Source organism: Rousettus aegyptiacus, unplaced genomic scaffold, assembly GCF_014176215.1.
Source record: "Rousettus aegyptiacus isolate mRouAeg1 unplaced genomic scaffold, mRouAeg1.p scaffold_m13_p_2, whole genome shotgun sequence".
Classification (NCBI taxonomy): Eukaryota; Metazoa; Chordata; class Mammalia; order Chiroptera; family Pteropodidae; genus Rousettus; species Rousettus aegyptiacus.
The window spans coordinates 84,010,245-84,030,112 of NW_023416295.1; the positions used below are offsets into that span (position 1 = coordinate 84,010,245).

At 45.5% G+C, this 19,868-nt stretch overlaps 1 protein-coding gene across 2 annotated transcripts in view; it reads left to right on the forward strand.

Moving 5' to 3' along the window:
* Nucleotides 1-2,644: 2,644 nt before the first annotated feature.
* GLI2 (GLI family zinc finger 2) overlaps nucleotides 2,645-19,868 on the forward strand; it is a 239,832-nt gene continuing 222,608 nt past the window's right edge. For both annotated transcript variants that reach the window (XM_036236014.1, XM_036236016.1), the window contains exon 1: nucleotides 2,645-3,042. The gene's annotated coding sequence lies outside the window, so the exon portion shown is untranslated. The remainder of the gene's footprint in view (nucleotides 3,043-19,868) is intronic.

Sequence of the window (19,868 nt, forward strand, 5' to 3'; positions counted from 1 at the left end):
TTTTGTTTTTTGCTGTTGAGTTTTAGGAGTTTCTTACATATTTTTGGAAATTAACCCCTTATCAGATATATGGTTTGCAAATAATTGTCTCCCATTCCACAGGATGCCTTTCACTCTGCTGATTGTTTATTTTGCTGTGCTGAAGACTCTTAGTCTACTGTAGTTCTATTTGTCTAATTTTTTCTTTTGTTGTCTGTCCTTCATTCCTTCCTCACATGAGTGCAACCTCACAGGAAAGCCTTCCCTGGGCCCACCACCCCTGCCTCCCATGCTAGCACAGGTCACCAATCATGAGGGCTTAGAGGACTCTATTTCTTCTTCACCCAGTTTGTACTTACATATTTGTTTGTGGTTATCAATGAAACATTAAGTTTCATGAAGGGAAGGATCCCATCAGTCTCTCTCACTGTGGTGTCATATAACTTAACACAGTGTCTGGCACACAGAAAGCTGCTGATGGAATGGACTGAGACTAGCCCAAATTCATACATTTAGAATTAGACCTGGGACTAGGAACTGGTGTCCCAATGCTCAGATGAAGGCTTTCTCTTCTATTCCAGCTTGCCTCTGCTCCCAACCTTCTGCTGTTTTTTCCAGAGCCCATGCTTCTGATCATCTAGAGATTAAGGCATGGTGTCTACTACAGCCTCTCCTCAAACCGAAAACATTCCGTTTTCAACTCGACAGCCACTTTCTTGCCAAAATAAGCCAGGAATGGTTATGGGAGTGCCTGGATTCCAGCAGGAGTTTAGCTGGTCTGAGAAGGAAAACAGAGAAAAAGGAAATATCCCAAAATGTTGATTTGTTTAAACTTCTTCACAAACTTAACAACACAAGGAAACCAACAGAGACAAGCTTGTAATGAAGTAATCAGCCGACACTGCTAATATTCCAGTAACATGAAATGATTCCCCACATTTCCTGGGGTAGATATGAATAGGGTCATTAAAATATGGCCAAGGAAGGGAGGGAGAGTTTACTTTTTCTGTCTCCTTAGAGTCTGTGTTCTGAAAACTCAGCAGGAATTTAAACAAATAGCATGAAGGAATGGTGCATCCAATCATATTTTAAGAAAAAGCCCCTTTCAAACTTCTCTTCCCTTTGATAAATACATTGGCTTCTACAAGTTTTGCTTTTTAAAAACCCTGAATGTTCCCACCCTCCAATCCGAAGAGCCTATTTGAGAAAAACAAAATTAGCATCAAATTACTCTAATATTGTCCTGCACATTTTTTTTTCCCTCTAGGTCAAGAAAAAATTGTTGCTTCTTTCATGACGGTAAGGAGAAGTAAGGAGGATAATAGGTAATGGAGATCATAATAGTTCCTTTTTGATTAAAAAGTGAGAAATAAAGTTAAGGAGGCTCAGCGGTGTATGGGGCTACTGACAAGGAATTACATGAGTAAAATGGGCCTGTGAAAGTCATACCCTCACAGGCAGAGTAGAATCGGGTCTCTGAGCCTTTGGTTCCCCTGCATTCCAGATAAAATGCAACCGTAGGAAGAGGGGTTGAGGGAGAGATGCTCCCATCACCCTGCACTGGATGAATTTGGTTGAACTAACTGTACAGCCTGTTGAAACTCAGGGAGGATGGTAGTTAAGAGCTCTGACCTTGGGTAAGTTACTTAACTTCTTTAAGCCTCAGTTTTCTCATCTTGTAAATCTGGGTATTAGAGAACCTACCTCGTTGGGGTTAAATAATATAAAAGAAATAAAATGTATCACCTAGCGCATAGTAAGTGCTCCACAAGCGTCTGGAAGAAAAATTTTAAAAATTCTCCCAATGAAGCAGTCTTGGAGAGGTTGGTGGTGGCCCCTGAGGGTTTGGGGGACACTTTGGCCAGTTGTCCCCCACACACGCTTCTCTAAGCCAGGCAGCTCAATTCTTAGCTGCGGTGCGGCCTGAGGGCCCAGGGCTTGTCACCTGGCTTGCTGAAGCAAGTTCTTTCACACACACCCCCCATACACACTTTGGCCCCAAAATTCGGCAAGGTTTTTTCTTCCTTCTTCCTTTGTTGTTTTTAGGTTCTGATTACTCCCATCTGGCTGCCGCTGCCTGAGCGGAGTCTCTAAAAACAAAACAAAACAAAAACCCTCCCTAAAAACACACATGCATCCACCCTAGAAGGCTGCTTTGCTTCTCGCCAACCTGTGCAGGACCCCCGGCACCTGCGAGAGCTCCTGGCTGGAGAAGGTCCACACAGAGCCTCCTTCCTCCTGTCCCCGGCTTCCGCCCTGGCGCCCCGAGAAGCGGGCGCACTGAAAGCAGCGACCCGGGCATCTCCCGGTGGAGGGGAAGAGGGAGGTGGAGAGGGAGGGTGATTTCAGATATTGAAAACAGAGCAGTTCCTACGCCTCAGCTCCGGTGCTCATCTGACTTGAGTTAGCGACCCCCCCCCCCCCGCCCCCAACCCGCGCCTAAAAAATGTGTTGGAGATTGGCGCACTCTTTCGCTCTCTGAACTTTCTTCGTAGGTATGCCTTCTCTCCTCGGGGCTGGGGAGGAGCGTCCTTCGCCTCCCCCTCGCCTCTCGGTCCCGGGGGGCTCCCGGGTCCCCTGGGGCGGGTTAGCGCGGCGCGGGCGGGTGCGCAGCGCTGGGTGTGCTGCAGCCGTGCGCGCGGGGGCGCTGCGCCGTCCGGGCGGCGCCGGGATTGCGGGAGTGCCGGAGCTCGCCAGCCGAGGCAGTACGGCTCCGCGGACTTTTTTTCAAACTCCCATCAATGAGACTTCGAGGAGGAGTGGGAGGAGGCGGCGGCGGACGCGGAGGCAGGCTAGGAGGAGCCGGAGGAGCTGGAGGAAGGAACGCGGGCCGCGCGGCGCGCCGGAGCCTCGGAGAGCTGCCCACCCGCTGGCGGTAGGGGCGGCCCGGCCCCCTCTCGCCTGTCGGTTCCCTCCCCTGCCTGGCCCGCCCCGCCCCGGCCGGACCGAGCCCCTGCACACGGCTGCACGCGGCGCGTCGCCAAGTTGGGATGGGGGTTCGCAGCCACCGCCCGGCGCCCGAGAGGCCACCTGCGTGCTAGAGGCAAACTTTTGTCTCCCTCGGTAAAGTTGCATTGGGTTCTTTTGCTTGCTTTTCGTTGAGAAGTGCCCCCTACCCCGGCGATCCCGAGCTGGCTCTGACGCTGTGCGGTCCTGGAGGGTCCCTCGGCCGGGTATCCACGTCACGGAGCGGGGATGGGGGCACCAGGCAGAGGGAGCCCGGGTATTAGTGGGACGGCCCCACTTAGGGTTTTGGCTAAGGCGGGCGGGGAAATAAACGGAGAGTCCCGGACTAGAAACTCGTGGCCTGGGAGCGATTTTGCATCTCCCTTCCTACCTGGGGGAAAGAGCCTCTCTTCTACGGGTGCACAACCGGGCCGGCCCCCGCCTGGTCTCCACCACGCCCGACCCGGGAGCTGTTCTTAAGGGAGGTGGGGGTTAGCACTGGAGGCTGGGATGCTGTGAGGCTCGGGAGGTCGGCAGTCGGAGTGTGTCTTAGGGGAGTGTGCTGTGTGTGGAGCGGCTGCAGCCAGCCACTTGTAAACTTCTAACTGCACTTCTCCGCACGACGCGTCCCGGAGCCTGCCTTTCTTTCTTCCTCGCTCCTTCCTCCCCCTCATCAGGCCCTGTCGCCCCTTCCCCCTCGGTCAGGCTCTCCTCTTCGACCCCCCTCCTCGCTTCCCTCCTCCACCTCCTCCTCCTTCCCACCCCTGTCCTCCGCCCCGAAATCCGCTTGACTTCCCGAAGGGATCCGCACATAATCCCTCGCGTGGTCCTCGTGCCCCTCAACCCTCACTTTTATCCCTGCCCCCACTCATCATTTCTTCCCGCACTCCCCCCCCCCCCCCCGCCAATCTCTCAACAAGTATATTTGCTGAGGAATTTGAAAAATCCACTACTGCAACTTGATCTGTGTGTGATGGATGGGGAGAGGCGCGGAGATAGTTGGGCGCCAATCCTATTAAGGGTTTAGGGAAGAGAGCGTTTTCCCCGGACGAGGGCGGACGGGAGGGGGGTGGCGGGGGCGGGTGTTGGGGTAGGGAGGGGAGGAGGAAGGAGCGTGTGCTTGTGTGTGTGTGTGAGAGTGCGCCAACCGCGTCGGGGAGCTGGAAGTCCACCCAACTCAGCGCCTTTTCAGCCCGGCAAGAATTGCTGTCATTTTCTCGGAAACTGGACTTTTACTGGGTGAAAAACTCGGGATGGAGCTGCGCGCGCGCTTCGCCCCTGTGACGCGCGGCAGAGGCGCTCGCGGGCCTTGGCCCCCCGACCCGGGTGCTTTCCCCGACTCCCCCTCTCTTTTGTATAATTTTTATGTGGCTATCAGATTTAATCTCGACTGGAACCGTAGACCTTTCCGTAGCGTATGGTGCGATTCCCCGGGGTCTTAGGCGCTCCTCTTGTCTCCCGCTCGGACAGCGCGTTCGGTGCACCGCCTCTGGCGCGGGCTTTGCTGCCCGGTGGCCGCAGCCGAGTCTTGGAACCACTCCCGCCGCCTTCGCCAGGCGTGTGAAGGTTTAATCCCGACGGCTTCAGATAAAGGGAGCAGTTGTAAAACGCTCATATGCTGTTTGCAGATGAGGCTCTGGGGGATGTTGGAGAATTTGAAAGTAAACGTTTCCCTCGCAAGCGGCATAAAATAGTGTTTAAACAAATATTGTATTGGCATGCTCAGGGGGCTCGGTGCCAAAAAGTAAAGTAAATAAACTGTGAAATCCAAAATATACAGCGGTGGAAAGCGGGGCAATAGGCGGGCTAGTCACAAGTCCCCTGATGAGGTCTGTTTGTTCTAGCCACCTCACCTACAAGGCCCCTCTCCACCCATTTCCTTACCTTGGTTGGGAGTTCCCTTTTCCTGCTGTCGGAGGCAGGCCTCCCCTGCCTAGCAGCGACCTTGCAGTTGTTTAGTGCGGAGGAAATCCACTGTGTGGCTACCTAGGTTGGTCTCTCAGGGGAGGGGAAGGGACCCTGGCCAGGCCTGGCTGCTTTGGGTTTTGATGCTCTCTAGGCTTTTCCCAGCTTCTGGTCTGCCTTGAGGCAGAAATTCTAGACTGTAGAATCTAGACCAGGCAGATAGCTCCCCTTAAGGGCCTCCCTCTTTCTTGAGCCTCTGACCTCTCTTCTCCCTCCTTTCTTCATGTCGGCTTGCTTTCATTTTCCTGGACTTGCAGCTTCTCTCTCCCACAGCTGAGGGTTAACAGGAAATCGTGCTCTTCCAGATTTAAATTCCACCAAACCCAGACATAGGGAATGTTGTCACTTGTCTGAGAGTTTCAAAGTTAGTTATATTTTGTGGAATGTAGGGTGGTTTTGTGTTTCTCCTCTACTTTGAGAAATATACTACTTTCGTGAGGTTATTTAGTGAGTCTGAGGCGTGGGGATGTAAACTAATGCAGGAAGATCCCTTTTGAAGCAAGGGGCCCGCTGCCCAGGAGATAGCCCTCAGGTAAACCGCTGCACCTTGGTCTGGCATCTGAGTGAGAGACTGTGGTCAGAGCAGTCTATTTTCAAAGCAGTCATTGGGTGCAAATGAGAATGAGAAGGGAGAAACATTCCCAAATCAGGGCCAGGCTTACCGAGGAACAAGGTGGGACAGTTTAGAGATGTTTTTATCCTTCCTGGTAATTTTTTTGGGAGGAATTTGCACGGGGTTCAGATTCTTTTGGCAAAGCCTCTCAAACTGCTCCCAAACTCACATCGACCCTGGCGGTGGCCTTGGAGGGAACTCTTGACTTGGCCCACCTTGAAGTGTGTGTGTGGAGTTAGACGAAGCCCTTCTGGCCAGATGGCCTTAGAATGGAGTGTCACTCCACCTTCTCAGGGATGCTCCAGCCCACTTGTGGGAGGACATAGAACAGAGGAGATCCTTTGAGTTTCCTGGTCAGAAGAGGGGCCCACAGGGCCGCTAGTCAGCTGCTCATTGCCTGGCTTCGGGGGGCTTGGGGGCTGTATACTGTAGCTGGCTTGTTTGCACTGCAGACTGAAAAATACACAAATACTTCATGCTTTTTGTACTCCCACAAGTGCCCTGTACACAGTGCAGCTTGTAGGGCTGGATTAGCAAACCAAGGGATTCAGCAGGCAGGCAGACAAAATTGGATATTTGCCTAATAAACACCCTTCTTCCAGCAGGGCCTGAGGGCGTGGGGGACACTAGAGACTTCACCTCACAGATGCCAGCAATTCCCTTTAAATGAGACCTGGAGGTTATGTGCACTTTGAAAGCCTGCGTGACCCCTACACACGTGGCTGGCTTGTTAAAGCTCAAAACCCAAGTCCTCTATCCTTGTGTATTCTAGGGGTAGGGCAGCTTGTCTTTTCCTGGCAAAAGTGTGTGTTCAGCAAGGCTTCCTTCATCTGAGTGACGTTCATGCTCACTCATGATACTGGCCCAAGGGAGGTAGAGCAAACCGGCCTTGCTTCTTTATGTTGGGGGGTGGTTTCTACCTGTGCCAGGGCCCGTCTCCTGGTGCATGAGTGCGGCTAAGCCAGGTGAACCTCGGGTGGACAGCTGCAGCTGTTCTCACTGGGCTCCAGCCCTTTGAAAAGGAACCCTGGGGAAGCAGTTTCCCTTTCTTCTTTTCAGTAAGTGTCAGCGGCATGGACAAATGAAACACACGAAGAATGCCAAAGAGAGAAACTGTATTCTGATTCCAGAAAATTCAGAGAGGCCGAATAGGTGATTGTACCAGCAAGCAGAATATGAAGCAATTTCAGTGAACAAGGCTTACAGCTTCTAAAGACCTCGGGAGGAAAGCCGCTCTGTGACTGTTTCTTCAGGCTTATTTGAAAGCTGACTGAGGAAGGGTCATTTGAGATTGGTGTTTGGTAGTGTCCTTTGGTAAAGAGCAACAGCTTTGTGGTTTTCAAATAAATGTGTGACTCCAGATTCATTATTACTCATTTTCTCTAAAATTAATTTGAGTGTTTGCTGTGGAATATAAAGGATTTAAGAAAACAAGTTACTGATCATTGTTTTAATATTCTCAAGGTGACCAAAACATTCTTACCCTACAAAGCTAATGTTTAAAGCCCAGGGAAAATACACCAATGATAACAACATATTTTCTGCGTAGTTAGTATCTTATTTACCCCAGTTCCTTCATCAACAAAACATCCTCAAAAATCCTGTGTGTGTTCTGAGTCTAGTTTCTTTTATACGAATGGGGGGAAAGAACTAATTTAAGGTGTGACCAAAGAGTACATATTAAACTGTTTTTGAGATTTGGGATTAAGTTGAATAAGTTAATGTGGTTTTGTGTGTGTGCATATGTGTTAAAAAAAAAAAAACTCAGGTTGCTGGGCAGAGTGTTTTTTAACTGTGAGTGCCCAGTTTCATTCATTAGCATAAGAAAAAAGTTGTAGTGCATTTACTATTGTCTTGAATGAAGAGTTTCAGCAAAGGGAAGGGAAGCCGCAAAGGAGTGATGGTCCATTGAGATTCTTCAGCGGCCCCAGCTTGTCATCTGCCTCTGAAATCTGTGATCGGATATCACTTTTATCTCGCTTTTCCATTCTGTGGCCTTTTTCACACGTTCACTTTTGTCAGGGTTTATTGATTATGTTTTTTTTTCTCTGCAAATCTGTGGAAAATTTAATGAACCAAAAACAGCAGTGAAATAAAGGGGACTTTTTATTCATTAGCACAGGATTGATTTCCCCCTTGGGCTGAGGGCCCCTGGCCGCCTGCAAACAGGAGAGGAGGGTGGGTGGCCCTGCTGCAGGCAGAGGCGGGGCCTCCCCAGACCCTCGGCCTCACTGCAGGCCAGCACTGGCTCAGCACATGGACCCTTGTCCCCACTGAACATTATAGCTTGCCCATGATGACTTCCCCGCCAGCCTTAGGCTACCACGCTGTAGATCCCAGCCATATCCAGCAAGATCCTGGCTCAGTGGGTGCTCTCTCTCTCTCTCCTTCTCTCCCTTTTCCCTCTCCCCCTCTCCCTGCCCCCCTCACCCAACCTTACAGGCCATTTGAGTGCTTGGGCCTTTCCTGGGACATAGTTAAGTATCTCCCTTACCCCAGCCCCAGCTCTCAAACCTATAATTAAGCAAAGCCCCTGGTGTGATTACGCTACTTTGCTGACTCTGCTGGGTTTGGAGGTGCTTCCCTCTATGAAACAGGGTGAACTCTTGCTCTTTCAGGAGGCTTCCTGGGCATCCTGTGGTATCTGTCTGTCTCTCCACCTCCTCTTCTTTCTCGCTTTACTTTCCTTTTTGTCTTTTTTTCTTTCCCTATTTTTGTCCCCCTCCACCCTCTTTCTTTCTTCCCTTCTATCTTTTCTTTCCTTCTATTCCTGATGTCTACCTCTCCTTTCTTGCATTTTTTTTTATTTCTTTCCCTCTCTTTCTCCCTGCCTCCTTTGTTTCTCTTTACTGTCTTCTCTCTCTCTCTCTCTGCTCCCCTCTCCTGTCTCACCTTTCCCTTTCTCTCCCGCTCCTCTGCTCCATCATCAGCCCTGAGGAGGACTGGTCCTCCAGGCCAGGATGTGGGGGTGCGGAGGTGGGTGCCCAGCCGGTGGACCGTGACCGTGCCCGGGGAGCGCTCGGTGCCCCGATTGCCGGTGCCCCGGCCGCTCCGCATCCCTCCCACCTGCCTCCCGGCCTGGTCTGTGTCACCCGAACAATGGCCACATTGTCCCGGCTGCGCACCGGCAGCCTCTGGCGAGTGGCAGCAGGCAGGACCTTGCTCATGGCAAGTAGGGAAGAAAGCCAGCGGGCCAGATCGAGAGCGCCTTGCGCCAATGCCTTTGTCACCAGGGGAGAGACTCGGAGCTGGTCTCAGCGTCCCTGTAGGGAGCAGTCCCCAGGAGCCTGTGCCCAACTGGGAAAGGCTCCTTTTCCAAAAGGCGCCCCAGCCATGGTCTGCAGCTGGTTCCCCTCCCCCTTCTGACTGGCTTGCCCTCCCCTTTAACTGAAGAAGGGGTTTCGAGTTTAGTTTACAGTTTGCAGAGTGAATTGAGAACATTTCACCAGAGCAGGGAGAGAGAGGGGCCAAGTTACCAAACTTTCTGTGGCGTCAGAAACTTTTCCTGCAAGGCACGTGCGAGATTGTAACCAGGAAGGCCTTCTTTAGCCCTGTCCCCACTCCAAAGGCTGGAAAGGAATGGTAGCTTCTTAAAATAGTACACCCTCCCCTGCTCCCTATTCGTCTTGACCTGTAGGGATTGGAGACCTCTTAGCGCTCAGAAAAAGAAAGATCTTTGAATGCTTAGGATGTTAAAAGAGCATCCGTCCGAGGTCCAAGCAGATGCTTAGCAATGCTTCTTTGTGTGGTGGACAATGCAATAAGTATGCCCGACTTTTGAGCCACATTTATAAGGAACTGTAAGGGCCGCTCAAGTACACTTGTGCTAAGTTGAATTGATTGAAATTTAATGGCGGTTAGTGGCGATGAATGGTAATGATTTTCCAGCGTATCTTTGGCATACTTGACATTAATAACTGGAGTGTGTGTGTGTACTCGCACCGAGAGCCTGCCACACACGTGAGGCAGTAGCATTATTCATCTTCCCAGATGCCAGTCCTTCGCCTGCTTCCTCTCCTCAAATCCTTTTCCTTCTTACCATAATTCAGTTGTTTGGATGATTTTTTAAAAAAAAGAAAAAGAAAAAGAAGGAAAGAGAAAAATCTTTCTCCACTGAGCACGTACATCATGTCAACATAATTTTGAGCTCATGATTTTTTTCAATTCCTACATAAATCAGCTTCTAATATGCAGAATGTGATGAATTTGTTTTAGCTGCCATCATGAATTAATGTTATGCAAATAGAAGCTTTGCAGGTGAAATGATTTACTTAATAATTTCAACTTCTAATATTTAAACTCATTCATTATGTTGGGAGTTAAAAAAAAAAAAACAAGTCCATATTTTTAAACCTGAGATGGGGAGATTAGTACTGCAAGTATTTTCAGTGTAGGGAGACCTTGATGGCCAGAAAACAGCTCTTAATTTGTTGATTCTTTAAGAATCTACAGTTCACCAAAAAGTGGCTTAAGAAGCAGGGAATAGAAGTCTTACCAAGTCTGGGGGTGATCACAAATACATTTAAATAATTAGAACATGACTGTCAAGGTACCATATCTTGTGGGACTGAACTAACTCCACTTTGGGGATGAAGGAAAGCTTTGCTTTGAACTTGTCTTGAAGGATGAGTATGACTGAACCAGGGGGTGGAGGGTGAAGGGGCTCTGATCCCCTGTCTCCAACTTTGTCATTTGCTAGTTAAGACCGTTCTAAGAGCGAGTCATTTAGACCTGCCCATGAAAGAGGTAGTGGTGTAGAAAGGTGGGAATCCCCATCCCCCATACTCCTGCCATAACTGCTGGGAAGACTTTCTTATATATATACAATGCTTTTAGGCTGTTTTTCCCTGGAAGAAGTTGAAGAAGAGAGTATGAGTGATAGATGAATGCACTGTGAAGAGAAATGAGCCTGAACCTATTGGAGGTTATCCTCAGGGAGAGAGAGACCAGTCATTCCAGTGCTTTTCCTCTCTCTGTAAGGAGGGGCTGACAAATGGGATCTCTCAGGTCCTCCAGCTTAAAATCCTAGGAATCAGCATCCCCCGCCTCTTTCAGTCCTCTCAGTCAGGGTGGGAGGATCAGAGTCTGGAGGAAGTGTGCGATTTTGTCATTCATTGCCTCTGTTTCTGGGGACAAGTGTAGTGAGGCACCTCTGAAGGAATGTGCCCTGCCTTCTGCTGCCACGTCACTCTCCATAGCCAGCTATAGTGCTCAGGGTACCTCCAGATGTGGTCACAGGATGAGCACGGATGGGGTGGACTTGGGGACATTGGAGCGGGTGGGGGAAGAGCTCTTGGCCTGTGATGGCCTTTTCAGACTTTCCTGAAGGCTACGGATAAGTTGAAGGGAGGGCCGACACATAAATATGTCTTAGATCTCTGAAGATAAGGGTAGAGTTTTGATTTTATTTCTCCAAAAATTGAGGTCATCTCAGTCTGATGAAAGATTGAAGGCACATCACTCAGACATTTCTGCCGACAGTGGTGGGTTGTACTGTGGTGATACATTGTGTGTCCAGGCAGTGACAGTGTATTTAGGGCTGGCCCTCGCTGTCTGCGGAGATCAAGGTGAGGGGACGTCTCTGGTGTTCACTGGGTGTGTATGTGTTGCCTGTTTATATAAGGAAAGAAGAAATCTGACTTAGCCATTATGCAAGCAGGAGTTTTCAGGTATGCTGATGTAGGGTGGAACAAAGTGGTAGGGTTCGAATGTAATTCAGATGTTTTCATCTGTGTATCATTTTACCTACATGACATAGTATGTTAGTTTACTCTTCCTGTTAAGTGTGGGTTGTGTGATATGTATCTTTTTCTTGATACACATATATATCAGAAAGTCTTTTAATTGCTAGATCTCTTTATGAATTAGAATTTTTTCTTCTCCTGAGAAGCACTTATACAAAAAAGAGAAATAGCATAAGAGAATGGAGTCAGAACTGGGAGTGAGTTATAGTGGCAAAGCTGAGAATAAGGCCTCAAGCATCTCTAAGTGGGGTTCCTGGGGCTCCTGGTTGGGATTCAGGTAGGAAGCTTGTTAAATATGCAGATTCTCAGGCCCCAGCAAGAACCCACTGAATGAGAATTCCTGTGGAGCGGACCCTGAAATCTGCATTTTATTAAAGGTTTTTAGGGCGGGGTGATGAGGATTAATGTTTTCTTCCTGTGATGTCCCTCAGTTCCTTTGTTATTTTCTCTTTAACAAAGAGAGTATTAGCACTGCATTTCTAAAGCTGATGGACAATCCAGGATTGGCCTCAGCAGGTTGTAAGACCATTCAGCTGCTTGGTCAGCTATTGCTGGATGGAGGTTGCAGCAAACAAACTAGAATCAAGTTGCTTCTGCTTCAGGACATCACAGAGAAGTGGGCTCTCTTTTGTGGTGGATTTGCCAAGATCATCACGTGGTTCTGGTAGTCACCAGTTTTGCTGTGAAAGATCGCCTTCAGGCCCTGCAGAAACCAGAACGTAGTGAGTTTATGAAATCAGCGCCTTAGTTTATATGCCATGAGTTCTGGCCTGAGGGTCCCTCGGATGGCTTCTTTCTCTTTTCCAGCATAAGAAACTGCGTGTGCTGATATCATGATGACTGTCTCCTGATTCATGGCTAGAAAGCAGAATCCTCTTTGGGTCCAGTTTGTTGTATCACAGTTTGAGCAGGTTTTTTTGGCAGTTTGATCCGCACTGAGGTTGGGCTGAAGGGCCTGTCTGTAGTGTTTTTAAGAGTTCCCTAAGAAGGATAGGAAGGAGGTAGACTGGCAGGAGTGGGCTTACAGAGAAGCTGGTGTGACTCTCAGAGATGTTGCATCATCTCCATGTTTGCCTGGGCGGTGGGAGGCGGAGCCCTGAGCCGAGCCAGATTTGCTGACACCCAAACCAGGATCTTCTCCTGCAGTCGGCTTCTTGGTGCTGCCCTGGGAGCATCTGGTATGCCACATGGGAAAGCCAGGGCTGTTTGTTCCCCAGGGGACATTTAGCAGCGTCTGGAGACAATTTTAGTTGTCACAGCTGGGAGGTTGTTACTGGCATCTAGTGAGTAGAGGCCAGGGATGCTGCTCAACACTGTGCAGTGTACAGGGTGGCCCACACGACAAAGAATTATCCAGCCTCAGATGTTATCAATGCTGCCATTGACAAACCCTGGGTGGAGGTCACCAGCAAGCTTCCTCTCTTGACCATGACACAACAAGACTTTGTCATGGAGTTTCCTCTTCTAGCTGGGGCTGTCAACTCTGACAGCAGTGCCCTTTCCACACCTCATCTACCAAGCTGGCAATCTTAAGCCTTCTTTCCTGTGCTCTGAATTTGAAACAGTGTGGCAGTTGCCATCAGTGAGGAATTCCTTGTGTAATCCATCAGCCAATCAGCTAGCACTTACTGGAGCATATGTTTTGTGCCCAGCACTTATTATGATCACTGCCTAGGCTCATACCTTGCTAACTTGGTTAACAGCCAGAGGCCTCCAAAATCTCAGCAGGTTTGTCAAGTGTGCATCTTCTTCCGTTATTCTCCATCCCTGGCAGGGAGGCTACTGTAGGAAAGTCATGAATTGGCCAGTGTGACCTCAAAAAGCAGCTACCTAGGAATGTCAGCCGGGAGCAGGAATTGCCTCAAATTGTTTTCTGAGAGAACCTGGATATATCTGTTTTCCTGGCCCAGGCTGATAAATTCTTACTTTACGATGAATTTTGTACCAGACTTCTGCTGGCAGCTACTAGTCAGGGATTTCAGGTTCCTGGGTCAGGATAATGAAAAGCCCAGGGATTGGGGCCTTGGGCAGTGACTCATTTATTTAACCAGACAGTTGTACCTGAGTAGTTGGGAGGGCCTTCTCCAGGAGAGAACCAAACTGGATTTTCAGAAAGGGGACTTTGCCCATGGAGGGGGAGAGGAAGAAGGAAGAGAGGTCCAGACAAATGAACTTGGGTAATCAATGGACAGAGTGTGGCATTTCTGGAACCTCCAGGGGTTCAGTGTTACTTGGAAGGTAAAGTGTGAGGGTCCAGCAGTCTGCAGAGGGGCCCTTTATGAGAGCCTGGTGATACCTTGAAGGGGAGGCTTTGTAATTTCAAGGAAGGCTCTGCCAAATTACCGTCACCTGTGATCTATGTATAGGTCATGGGACATAAACACTTGGCGGACCCAGGTTCTTTCTGGGGCTGGAACATTTGGGATTTTGATATACAGTAGAGTGATTAGCAGCTTTACCTTTTCATTTTCCCCCTCTTCGGTTTGGGCTGACCCAGTTTTTCAGGTTCTTTTCTGCCAGGTGGGCCAGGCAGAAAAGAGGGAATTTCTAGCAAATATGCACGTACCTCTTTTCATCCTGCTAACTCTTGCCCATCTGTAGATAAGGGGTATGGTGTCTGTCTCCCAACTATTCCCGACTTGCTCCTTAAAGATAATTCTTTCTTGGGCCCGTTGAAGGGGACAGCTTGTGTAAAATGAAAGAAATGGTGAACCTGGTTATCACAACACTCCACTGTGATCCTCAGGAATACCTTTAGTGACCGAAGGGTAGTAGTAGTCAGCTAGCCAGCCAGCCATCCATCCAGTCATCTAGCTATCCATGCATCCATCTTCCATCCATTGATTACAGGTATTTTAAAGGCCTTTGCTTTGGCATACCCTTCCTCTCCTAACCATGAAACCTATAACTCAAGCATCGCCTCCTCCATGGAGTCCTTCCTGCCTCAGACCTAGGTCTCACTTGTCCATGGGATTTTCCTTGCTTATAACACTCAATAATATTGTCTTACCATTGTCTGTTTATTTGTGCTTAGTAAATGTTTGCTGATGAATGAATTCTGGGAAATTTTTCAATGGGAAAAAATTGACATTTGTTTAATTTCTTTTGACAGTTTTCTTAAGAAATATGAGTTAGCCAAACAGTCTTCAGATCGGCCTCCTTAATTTGAGAGAGCAAGAGCAATTGTTTATAAAATGATTAGTTTGTGATATAGCAGCATTGCATTTTTATATAATCTAAGCATGTATTATAGTTCATTTGGACCCCACACATTATCTCTGTATTTTTATACCCACTTTGAAGAGTTTTTAGATGGGAGGCAGAATGTTTTAGTGGAAAAAGCATCCGAACCCTTTCATTCTGTGTGACCCAGCTTGGCATCTGTTTGGTGCTCTGGCCAGTACTCCTGAAGGTGACTGTCCAGTTGAAAGACTCTTTGGCAAGGCAGTGTCTGTGCTCACTAGAACCTGGGCACTTTTGTGCCCTTGTCTGTGACCGAAAAAGGCATCATTCCTTGTCAGGGAGAGTTTCTAAGAGGTGCCTGATTTTTTGTCATGTCTCAGATCAATAAGACACCTATGGTACCAACCTTCATACTTCCAGAGGCTTCGCTGGCCCTGAGGTTGATGACTCAGTGCTGCTTCTCCCCTGCCATGCTTTCCAAAGTGTAGCTCTCTTGTTAGATCCCTCCAGAAGTGGCTGTGCTCTCTAGTTATTGGATCCGCTCAAGGTTGGAGATAGTTGCTGGTCAGAGAAGAGATGCATGCTTCATGAGGCTGCCGATCATGTGGCTCCCACAGGGTCAGCCCCCTACAGCTGCTCAGTGGGCATTCTGCTGGATAGGACAGCTAGAGTGAGGCGCCTTAACCCCAAATTGTCCTATTCCCATCTTCATCCCTTCTTAGGGATCCACCCCAAACATTACAGTAACAGATTTGTTATCCTGGATTAAAAAAAATATTTCGTTTTATAGTCTACTTAATTCTAGTCTAGATCTTTCCATTAATATTTATTCCCCCCTCTCTCCATATTTTACAGGTTTGAGATTGTATGGTTTATAGTTTACATTCTGTAATTTTTACTTAGTATTTCTTGGTAAGTATCTGCCTTTGGCTCTCTCAAAATGTGTTTGTTGATTCTTCTATTTTGGACATAAAATTGTTATTTTTTTCACTATCTTAAGTAATTCTTTTAAAAATACCTTCGTATATAAATATTCTAAGAGTATTAGTATACTTTTTTAATTTTAAAAACAAAACATCATTTGTTAAGTAATTATGAAAAGAGATTCTTTTTTGAAAAGAGATTTTGAAAGAAGAAAGTAAAAGTCACCATGGCCTCAGGCCCACATTCTTGGGTTCTCTAGGGGGAACCCCTTAGCCTCTTGGTGGATATCCTTTTAGACTTTTCCTGTTTATGTTTTCTAATGTTTTCCACACTCATAGGATCACATCACACAGTTGTTTTGTAATCTACTTTTTTCATTTACCATCACTTGTTGCGTGTATGTTTTCCCAAGATGTAAATCTTTGTAACTGATCACGTTCTTTGGCTAAATTTACCGAGGTAAAATTCCCAAAGGTGGAGTCATGTTTAAGACTCTTTACTCATATTTCTAGGCTAGTGGTTAAAAAATGTAATTGCCCCAGCAGAGGGCAGCCCATGAAGCCAGCTTTTTTTCTGATACAAACCTAAAACGGATAAAAAAGTTGAAGCATTCAGAAATGTGTAATGTGGAGTGAGAAGGTCCCCCCAAATCTTGTTCCCTAGAAGTAACCACTGGTAACAGGCACGTGTATGTTTTCCAGCATTTCTCAGTTGACGTAGACCAATAATTTATTGTTTGTTTTTACACAAGTGGGTCATACTACATTTGTGTTCAGCAGTTGCTTTCTCCACGTTCCCTTAGCAGTACGCCTTGGCTCTCTTTCCTGTAGAGCAACCTACTTCATTTTAGTTTTCACTTATTTTAAATTTTTAATTATGCTTATTTACTTATTGAATAGTACTATATTCATATGGTGAATAATTTCAAAAGGCATAGAAAGTCATATATACATATGCGTAGAGGCTTCCTAGCATTGCTGTAGCCCAGCCACCCACACCATTCTCTCAGAACCGATTAGTGATATAGTTTTTGTGTCTATCCTTCCAGAAATAAGTTTTATGCAAGTAGAATGAAAATGAAGATATAGTCTTTTTTTTCTTTTTATGCTCAAATGGAAGCATAAGGTAGAACTTGTCTTGTAACCTACCCTTTTCCCTCTTTGCTCCATGTGAGCATGTAAAGATCGTCTTCATTCTTTAAGTTCGGGAGGGTATCCCATCGTGTGGTTTATACCAGTTTACTTATCCAGTCCCTCTTGATGGACACTTGGTATCATAAACAGTGTTGCATTGAATAACGTTATGTCATTTCACATACATGAGTATACAAATCCCTGGAAATGAAATTTCTGGGTATAAAGGTGAGAGTTTGGTAATCTGGATTGATACTGTGGAATCGCCTTCCAGAGAAGTTTACATTCCCATCAGCAGCTTATGAGAGTGCCTGTTTCCCCGCATTCACTCCAATGGTCTAATTGTTAAATATTTTGATTTTTGCAAACCTGCTAGTTGGAAGAAGAACTACATCTCAGTGGGGGTTTTTAATGTAAAATTTGATGTTTTGACTAACGTATGCAAACCATTACCACAATCAAGGTAGTGAACATATCCGTCATGCCCAGTTTCCTCCTGTCCCTTTGTGATCTGTCCCTCCCACCTCCTCGCCTTCCTCAGGCAATCACTGATCTGTTTTCTCTCACTGTGGATGAGTTTGCATTTTCTAAATTAATGGAACCATATAGGGTGTACTCTTTTTTTCTTTTTTCTTTTGATCTGGCTTTTTTTTTTTTTTTACTCAACACAACTATTTTGATTCATCCACATATCTATAGTCCATTCCTTTTTATTGTTGAATAGTATTCCATCATAGGGATATACCATAATTGGTTACCTCACATGCCTATTGATGAACATTTGGGTTGTTTCCAATTTTCAGCTATTACAAATAAGGCTGCTATGAACAGTCATTTATGTACAAGTCAGTATATAGGCATTGGTGTTCTTTTGTGTTGGGTAGATACTGAGGAGTGCAATGTCTGGCTCATATGGTATGTATAAATGGGTCATGAAGTGGGTATGATTGACTTTTTAAGAAATTGTTTAATAAAGTGAATCCTACCATTTTATATTCCCACCAGTGGTAATGATAGTTCCAGTTCCACCACATCCTTGCCAACACTTGGAATGGTCAATCTTGAATTTTAGCTATTTTAATAGGTATATAATGGTACTTCATTATAATTTTAATTTGCATTTTCCTTATGAATGATGTCATTCTTCTTCTGGTGTGCTTTATTGATATCTGCATTTCTTCTTGGGTGAGGTATCTCAGCAACTCTCTCTTTTTTTTACCTTAGGTTGTTTGTTTTTTTATTATTTGTTTTTGAGAATACTTTATATATTCTAAATACAAGTTCTTTATCAGTTATATGCTTTGTAAATATTTTCTCCCAGTTTGTGGCTTATCTTTTCATTCTCTTAACAGTGTTTATTTTAGAATAAAAGATTTTAATTTTGATGAACTCCATTTAATAATTTTTTTTTTAATAGATCATGCTTTTGGTATTGTACCTAAGAAATCTTTGCTTAAACCAAGGTCACAAATATTTTCTCCTATGTTTTCTTTTTAGAAGTATTAGTCTTTACATTTGGGTCTATGATCCATCTTGAGTTAATGTGTTAATATTTATATATAGTACAAAATATGGATCAAAGTTATTTATTTGCATATGGCTATCCAATTGCTCTGGTACCATTTTTTGCAAAGATTATTCTTTCTGCACCAAATTGCCTTTGTACTTTTATAAAAAATTGTTTTCCATATATATGCGGGCTTATTTTGGGGCCGATTTCATTGTATTTTCATATAAATTTTAGAATCAGCTTGGCAATTTCTTGAAAAAACCCTACTTTTAAGATTTCGAGATAGTAATGAATATAGAAAAATTTGAGAGATGACATCTTAATAATATTGAGTACTTGGCCCCACAAAGAAGGTGTGTCCGTCCCTTCATTTATTTAGGGTTTATTTAAATTCTCTCAGCAATGTGTTATAGTTTTTAGTGTATACATATTATACATTGTTTTTTTTCAACTTTGCCCTGAGATATTTTATGCTTTTTGAAGCTACCATAAGTGGTATTTAAAAAATTCAATCTGCTAGTATTTAGAAATGTGATTGATTTTTATATATTGTTCTATCTTGTTTTGAACAGATTTTGTATGTAAATGTTCACATCATCTGAGAATAAAGACAGTTTCAATTTTTCCCTAAGACCTGGGGGCATTTTATTTATTTATTTTGCCTTATTTAACTGGTCATAGACCCTCCAGTTTAGTGTAGACTGGATGTGGTGAGAGCAGACATCCTTGTCTTATTATTGATGCCAGATGGGATAATATGGTGAATCGTATTGATTGGCTTTAAAGTGTTAAACCAATTCTTTCAGTTTTTACTTCATGTATTTTGAAACTCTCTTGTTAGGTGCATAAACATTTAGGACTGATACTCTCTTCGTGAATCCAGTCTTTTGTAATTATGAAACAAGTCACAAGTAATAATCTTTGTTCTGGCTACTTTTAAGATTTTCTTTGGTTTGTAGTTGTCATCAGTTTTGGAGCATTCTTAGCCATTATTTCTTTAAATATTTCTTCTTTCTACCCTCTCTTCACCATTTCTCCTTTGAGGATTCTGATTACATGTATATTAGTCAGCTCGAAGTCGTCCCACAGATCACATGCTCTTTTCTTTTGCAATTTTTTTCTGCTTTTCACATTGACTATTTTCTATTGCTCTCTCTTCAAATTCATGAATCTGCCACTAATCACATCCACTGTATTTTACATCTCCAGAAGTTTGACTGGGTCTTTCTATGTCTTCTGTTTCTCCATTTAATTTTTGAACATATGGAATATAGTCATAATAACGGTTTTAAGGCTCTTATCTGCAAAATTTAACATCTGTGTCTGCTCTCTGGCTCAGTTTTGATTAATTGATTATTTTTCTCATTATGGGTTGTATTTTCCTGGCCTTTTTTTTTAATTTTTTTTTTTTTTTTATTGCATGCCTGGTAATCTTTGATGGGTGCAGGATATTGTACATTTTATTCTTTTGTTTTCTTATAAATATTCTTAAGCCTCCTTTGGAACACTATTGATTTACTTGGAAGGTTTAATCTTGCTCTTAAGATTTGTTAGATGGAACCGAAGCTCGAGGCTAATTATTCCTCACTGTTGAGGCAGAATCCTTGAGTTTTCTACCCAGTGCCCTGTGACTTTTGAAGTTGTCCAGTCTGGCAGGCAGGAACAGGCATTGGCCCCGTGGTGCAGGGCTCTGTGCTCTCTCATCCTTTCAGCTGGTTCTTTCCCTGGCCCTGGGGAAACTGCGCGTGCTGATTGTTTTCTGCAGTGTTCCAGGGGGAACCCTGCAGGTCTCTGATGTCCTGTCTGTTTAGCTCTCTTCTCTGTCATTCTGTCATGCAAACTCTAGCTGCCCTGGTCTCCCTGGACTTCAG